This window comes from Apostichopus japonicus, chromosome 21 (genome assembly GCF_037975245.1).
Source record: "Apostichopus japonicus isolate 1M-3 chromosome 21, ASM3797524v1, whole genome shotgun sequence".
NCBI lineage: Eukaryota > Metazoa > Echinodermata > Holothuroidea > Aspidochirotida > Stichopodidae > Apostichopus > Apostichopus japonicus.
The window spans coordinates 6960626-6968830 of NC_092581.1; the positions used below are offsets into that span (position 1 = coordinate 6960626).

General features: G+C 38.0%; 1 long non-coding RNA gene across 1 annotated transcript; it reads right to left on the reverse strand.

The window, feature by feature from the left end:
- Window positions 1-1652: 1652 nt before the first annotated feature.
- On the reverse strand, window positions 1653-6631 carry LOC139963035 (uncharacterized). Its single transcript, XR_011791488.1, has 3 exons — window positions 6008-6631; window positions 3962-4103; window positions 1653-1949 (listed from the first exon to the last, which is right to left on the reverse strand). It is a non-coding gene; the product is annotated as an uncharacterized lncRNA (long non-coding RNA).
- Window positions 6632-8205: the final 1574 nt, after the last annotated feature.

The following is an 8205-nucleotide window of genomic DNA, read 5'->3' on the forward strand; positions in this document are numbered from 1 at the left end:
CAGTCTAAGTCATAGTCATTATTAAGATTATTATTATTACTTATCTTTTTATTCTACTTCTTCTTGCTTCTTTTTCTTGCTTCTCCTGCTTACTTCTTCTTGCTTCCTCTTCTGTTGGCCTATATTGGGGAAGAGAACAGACAAAATTAAAGATAGTCCTCCAGCATTAAACCAGGATCATTTCAAATAGCCATGTAATTTAGACATGTCAAAATGGAAACCAACAAACACATATAATATTGTTATTGTCATAGTCAGTCTTTAGTCATAGTCCTAGTCATCATGATGATGATTATTATTACTTATCTTTTTGCCTCTTCTTCTTCTTGCTTGCTTATTCTTCTTCTTGCTTCTACTTCTTCTGTTGGCCTATATTGGGGAAGAGAAAAGACAAAATTTAAGATAGTCCTCCAGCATTAAACCAGGATCATTTCGAATAGCCATGTAATTTAGACATGTCAAAATGGAAACCAACAAACACATATAATATTGTTATTGTCATAGTCAGTCTTTAGTCATAGTCCTAGTCATCATGATGATGATTATTATTACTTATCTTTTTGCCTCTTCTTGCTTCTTCTTCTTGCTTCTTCTTCTTGCTTCTTTTTCTTGCTTATTCTTCTTCTTGCTTCTACTTCTTCTGTTGGCCTATATTGGGGAAGAGAAAAGACAAACTTTAAGATAGTCCTCCAGTATTAAACCAGGATCATTTCGAATAGCCATGTAATTTAGACATGTCAAAATGGAAACCAACAAACACATAATATTGTTATAGTCATAGTCAGTGTTTAGTCATTGTCCTAGTCATTATGATGAGTATTATCATTACTTATCTTTTTGCCTCTTCTTTATCTTGCTTCTTCTTGCTTCTTCTTCTTCTTGCTTATTCTTCTTCTTGCTTCTACTTCTTGCTTCTACTTCTTCTGTTGGCCTATATTGGGGAAGAGAAAAGACAAAATTTAAGATAAGTCCTCCATCATTAAACCAGGATCATTTCGAATGGCCATGTAATTTAGACATGTCGTAATGGAAACCAACAAAACATTTATGATATTGTTATTGTCATAGTCAGTCTAAGTCATAGTCATTATTAAGATTATGATTATTACTTATCTTTTTATTCTTCTTCTTTTTGCTTCTTTTTCTTGCTTCTCCTGCTTACTTCTTCTTGCTTCCTCTTCTGTTGGCCTATATTGGGGAAGAGAACAGACAAAATTTAAGATAGTCCTCCAGCATTAAACCAGGATCATTTCAAATAGCCATGTAATTTAGACATGTCAAAATGGAAACCAACAAACACATATAATATTGTTATTGTCATAGTCAGTCTTTAGTCATAGTCCTAGTCATGATGATGATTATTATTATTATTACTTATCTTTTTGCCTCTTCTTCTTCTTGCTTCTTCTTCTTGCTTATTCTTCTTCTTGCTTCTACTTCTTCTGTTGGCCTATATTGGGGAAGAGAAAAGACAAAATTTAAGATAGTCCTCCAGCATTAAACCAGGATCATTTCGAATAGCCATGTAATTTAGACATGTCGTAATGGAAACCAACAAAACATATATGATATTGTTATTGTCATAGTCAGTCCAAGTCATAGTCATTATTAAGATTATTATTATTATTACTTATCTTTTTATTCTTCTTCTTCTTGCTTGTTCTGCTTACTTCCTATTGCTTCCTCTTCTGTTGGCCTATGTTGGGGAAGAGAAAAGACAAAATTTAATATAGTCCTCCAGCATTAAACCAGGATCATTGAGAATAGCCATGTAATTTAGACATGTCGATATGGAAACCAAAAAAACATATATGATATTGTTATCGTCATAGTCAGTCTTAGTCATAGTCATGGTCATTATGATGATTATTATTATTACTTATCTTTTTGCTTGTTCTTGCTTATTCTTCTTCTTGCTTCTTTTTCTTGCTTCTACTTCTTCTGTTGGCCTATATTGGGGAAGATAAAGCATTAAACCAGGATCATTGAAAATAGCCATGAAATTTAGACATGTCGAAATGGAAACCAACAAAACATATATGATATTGTTGTTGTCATAGTCAGTCTTCCTCATAGTCATTATTATTGTTATTATTATTATTACTTATCTCTTTGCTTCTTCTTGACTTTACTGAAAATTCCGAATTCTTTCAATTTCTTCCACATGGTAACCTAACACCACACTAATTCAATGGGGAAATCTAGCCTAACCATCTGTTTATAAATTGTGACGCAGTTATAAGATATCCATGGAATACTTTCTTTATTGCTGTAACATTCGACCATATGGTTGCCTAACACCACACTTAGTCAATGGGGGTAATCTTGCCTAACCATCTGTTTATTAGCTGAGATTGTGACGCATTTATAAGATATCCATGGAATACTTTGGTTATTGCTGTTATCTTCGACCACATGGTTGCCTAACACCACACTAATTCAATGGGGTAATCTAGCCCAACCATCTGTTTATTAGCTGAGATTGTGACGCAGTTATAAGATAAGGCCTAGCTTTTGTAACTTCATATTCCTGAGGTGTGTTAATAAATAATGTATTACTTTTCATTAGCTTAGTAAATTTCATTAAGAATCCAATATTTGATATGTTTAAAGTCAGTTTAAACATATAAAATATTGGAGTCGGATAATTCCGATATCTTTCAATTTCTTCCACATGGTGACCTAACACTACACTAAGTCAATGGAGAACCTAGCCTAATCATTTTGTTTATTAGCTGAAATTATGACGCAGTTATCAGGGAATACTTTGTTATTGCTGTAATCTTCGACCACATGGTTTCCTAACACCACACTAAGTCAACGGGGTAATCTAGCCTAACCATCTGTTTATTAGCTGAGATTGTGACGCATTTATAAGATATCCATGGAATACTTTGGTTATTGCTGTTATCTTCGACCACATTGTTGCCTATCACCACAATAAGTCAATTGGGGTATTCTAGCCTCACCATTTGTTAATTATTAGCTGAAATTGTGACGCAGTTGTTATGGAATACTTTCGTTAATGCTGTTATCTTCGACCACATGGTTGCCTAACAACACACGAAGTCAATGGGGGTAATGTAGTTTGACATTCTGTTGATAAGCTGAAATTGTGACGCAGTTTTTATTGAATGCTTTCGTTATTGCTGTAATGGTAGACCTCATGGTTTCCTATCACCAAACTAAGCCGATGGGTGCAAATTAGCCCAACCATCTGTTTATTAGCTGAAATCGGACGCAGTTATTATGGGATACTTTCATAATTGCTTTTACTATCACTTTCATGAATGAAACTTAAGGCCTAACTGAATAACAAAACGTATGCGAAACATTTTCATTTCATTAGCTCAGTAAATTTTTTGCCACTTCAATATATGATATGTTTAAAGTCAGTTTAAACATATAAAATATTGGAGTCAGAATAAAATTCCGAATTCTTTCAATTTCTTCCTCATGGTGACCTAACACTACATTAAGTCAATGGGGAATTCTAGCCTAATCATCTGTTCATTCGGTGAAATTTTGACGATAAGATAAGATATCCATGGAATACTTTGTTTATTGCTGTTAAATTCGACCACATGGTAGCCTAACACCACACTAAGTCAATGGAAAATGTTGCCTAACCATCGGTTTGCGCCCCCCCCCCCCCCGAAGAAAATATCACTTTTTGCTTAGGATTCAGGTAATAAATTTGGAACCGGGTAGTATCGCGTCGGGCTAGTATCTGGATACCCCGTGCAGACACTAGTTTAAAGGATGCTGTATTGGCCCCAAAGATGCCAGATTTTCAAATATGGATGTCACCTTTGGTCAAACTTATAAAACTATTTTTGTTATCACCCTGGAGGAAAGTTACTTAACTGGTTCATTGAAACATCTTTTGTAATACAAAATGTTTGCCCTCATTAATTGATACAAACAAAATTAAATTATTTAAATACATGATGATAGTTACGTAGATTTCACGGAATAATTTCTTGTAGAGGCCTGTCTACGATCTCACAAGAGTACATCTGTGTCTCTCGAAGCGAGAGAGAAATTGCAGCGACCTTGAAGCATGCGCCCAACAAACCAGCAGAAACCAACGTCACGTTAATCTGTGGGAACAAAATTGAAAGAATGGGATATTTATGATATCATGTCTGAAATGGCTTGAAAGGATTACCCTCTATGAAAAAAGTTCAATTAAACTAGAACAGCAACTTATGTAAAGACAATCGGGGTAAAAAAACCACAGGTACTTGTTGCAAAGAAATACCGAAAAACATCAGTATTAAATTTTTGCTTCAATGAATAAATATTCATTAAAATTTAGCTCTCCCCTACAGACTAGTACAGCAATATTAAATGTTAAAATCTACATCAATAACCAGGATATATCTTTTTGACATACAATTTGTTTTTCTAAGCTTGCAATTACCTCTATAGGGCCATAAAGATCTTTTACAAAAGCTTTTCTTAACGTAACCTAACACCACACAGAGTCAATGTGGGAATGTAGCCTAACCATCAGTTTAGTTTATTCGATGAAATTGTGACGCAGTTATAAGATATCCATGGCATACTTTCGTTATTGCTGTTTTCTTCGACCACATGGTTACCTAAGACTACACTATGTCAATGGGGAAACCTAGCCTATACATCTGTTTATAAGCTGAAATTGTGACGCAGTTATTATGGAATACTTTCGTTATTGCTGTTATCTTCGAACACATGGTTGCCTATCACCACACTAAGTCAATGGGGGTATTCTAGCCTAGCCATATGTTAATTATTATCTGAAAATGAACACCACACTAAGTAAATGGGGGGGGGGGCGGGTAATCTAGCCTAACCATCTGTTTATTATCCGAAATTGGGACGCAGTCATAAGATATCAATGGAATACTTTCGTTATTGCCGTTATCTTCGACGACATGGTAGCCTATCACCGCACTAAGTCAAAGGGAAAATCTTGCCTAACCATCTGTTTGCCTCCCCCCCCCCAAATAAAAGCAATCCCACTTTGCTCAGGATTCGGGTAATAAATTAGGAATCGGGTAGTATCGCGTCGGCATTAGTTTGCTGTATTTGCCCCAAACATGCCAGATTTTCAAATATGGTGGTCGCGCAGCTTTTGTCAAGCATTTTAAACTCTTTTTTATCACCCTGGAGGAAAGTTACCTTACTGGGACATTGAAACATCTTTTGCGTTTATTTAGTATGTCTGAGAACGTTGAGGTAAAAACAAGGGCGTAGGAACCGGGGGGCTGGGGGGCGCCAGCCCCCCCAGTGAAAAATGTGGGGGGCGGAAGTATCGTTCCGCCCCCCCCCGCTCCGCAAGTCAGAAAACCCCTTTTTCATTTCCAAATGAAAAAAAATCTCATTTGAAGCACCAAATTGCATCTAAGGCCAGGTGAAAATGCAAAATTCTTTACAAAATGGAGTGGGTGTTGAAGTGTGCTATATTACACCAAATTGCATCTGAGGCCACCTGGAAATGCAAAAAAAATCCAAAAAAAATCCCCTTAGACCCCTCCCCCAGGCCGGCCATCAGTCTTCAGCCCCCCACTCAAAAGTACCTTCCTACGCCACTGGATAAAAACATCTGGCAAGTACATTTTGAAAACTTGTAGCAATTAAAGCATGCTATAATTTGGGCAATAATAAATGTACTTTTTGACATAAACAATTTGTTTTACTAAGCTTGCCATTACCTTTAGTACTTGACAAGGCCACAACAACCAAAGATTTTATTGAAAAAGCTTGTGTTGAAGGTACTTTTTGAAAACTTGTAGTAATTATAGCATGGAATAATTTTGGGGCATACACACCCGTAGTGTAGCAGTAAATTTAAATAAATCTACATCAATAATCAGGAAATATCTTTTTGACATATATTATTTTGACGTACTTTTAATACAATATGTTTTACGTTAGCCAGTGCGTTTGATGCAAATTGTTTACCCTCATTAATTGATACAAACAATAATAAATAATTGAAATAAATGATAATACTTACGTAGATTTCACGGAATGATTTCATTGCGTATGATACAGTAACAACCACGTGGAAGCAGGCACTGGCAGAACACACTGGCAATGTAAAAATTCGGCAATATAACATTCGGCAAAGAAGAACGACGATGACAGATAATGAAAGATATGCAACATGTGCAGTGAAGAGAAGACACCCTTCTTGTTGGGAGATGTGAATTGAACTAAGCCAGTTCAATTATACCTACTGTCGAAGAGGAGCTTACACGGCTTAGCGCGATTACGTAACACTTAAATTGTATTAACACAGCTACTACCAAAGAGGAGCTAGCACGGCGTAGCGATTACGTAACGTTTAATTGTATTTACACATTCCCAGGCGCGGCGGAACGGAAAAATTAATGGGGGGGGGGGGGACTAATGTGTGGAGACTATCTAAGCGGAGCGCCACCATCGGTTGGCGCGGAGCGTCCAAGAAAATTTTGGGTTATTTCAAACCCCCAGATGGCCGGAAACGGCACTTCCCGTGTGTTTTATGCTGCGAATACCTAGCCCTAAAATATGGGTCTCAAGTCTGCAATTCCTCAGATTGCACGTAAAAGTCTGTAAAAACATTGTAATTTGTATATTCGATGGTATTTTAAGAGAGTAGCTATTATACTCGTAGTGTACTCGCAAAGACGTTTTTGAGTGTAGTTAGGGCAGTGGCGGAGCTAGGGGTATTGGTCGGGGGGGGGGCAAGAATGGTCTGTATGGGCGCTTTCGACACTATCTAAGCGGAGCGCCACCACAGGTTGGCGTGGAGCGTACAGAAAAAATTTGAGTAAAGATACTCCCTAGATTGCAGGAAATGACCCTTTCCGGGCCTTGCTAATTTGCAGATAAACGGAGAATAAATAGGTGTCGTCGCCATTTTGTCGGAAAATTACACCAACAGAATATGACATATGTCAATAGGTATATAAGAGCGCAATAAAATAGTCAATAATAGCGAATAAGTAAAAAGTATAGTGAAAAGCTGAAAAGGGCGCCAGCAGTCCATTTAAGTCTGTCGGGGGGGGGGGGGGACATCCGCCCCCTGACTGTATATATGGACGCTCCGCCACTAAGTAAGGGGATGTTGGAGAACTGGCTGAAATGAGGCAAGTCATTGGCCTACGACGAAGTTGTGTTACGCCTTACTGGTACTCACACTGACTGCTTCCACTTTTCACGGGGCGTGAAGACGCGGTTGGGGTGACAATGTGGTCTATAGCCAGGGGACGGGCCGAGGGTCCCCCAGCAATTACTAAAATTATTACACCTATATAGTATACGTGTGCATCGGATAGATCGACAAGTATGCATTGAAAAATGGGCAGATGCACGTTTCGGAGCCTTGGTAAATATTGGGGGGGGGGGGGGCTTATCATGCATTTGCCCCTCAACTTTTTCATTGGGGGTCTGAGCCCCCCCCCCGGTTCCGCCGCCACTGCACATTCCTAAGGTTTATACAATCAATTGAACATATATTCTAAAAACTGTTGGGCAAAAGTGGTTGAGCAAACAAAGCATTGCCCAATATGAGTAAATATTAACCAACAACTGAGTAAAAGAAATCACACAACTGATATGGGTAAACTTTGTTGTGCAAAAACTAAGATGTAATTTATTGTTACTTTCTGTTGGGCAAACAAGCTTGATTTGCCCAATGTTGTGCAAAAACCAGCATTTTCGCGCCATTACTATACTGGTAGTGTGCGGGATGTGCATGCATCATGAGTAGATCGTATATAGGGAAAGTGTTATAACTTACACAATAGCTGACGAATTTGTTAGCGCAATACTCAAGAGGTGGGAAATGCCAGAGTTATGTACTACATTTGAAGGTGAGCGTAAAGAAAAACAATCCTCTGCTTTGGTGTGTGCATCGAACACTGCGATCTCTACATAGTGGTATCGAATGATCGTTCGTTCTCTCGGTGGTACATGTAGGCTATACCAGGCATACGTAAAGGTTAATCATACTAATTGTACTTCCAGTATAGTTGTATTACGTTAGGCTAGCTTGTAGTGAAGCGATTGACAGGCGCCACAGGCGCGCCCGCAAGTGTGAACTACGTCTAAATTACTCACATTGTATTAACGTTGCGAACCCCTGTGTAATGCAGATCCTCGTCAACTTACGGTAAGCTATGCGTATGGAACAGGTCTCTCTAGCCTACATCTTGGCTAGACAAGGTT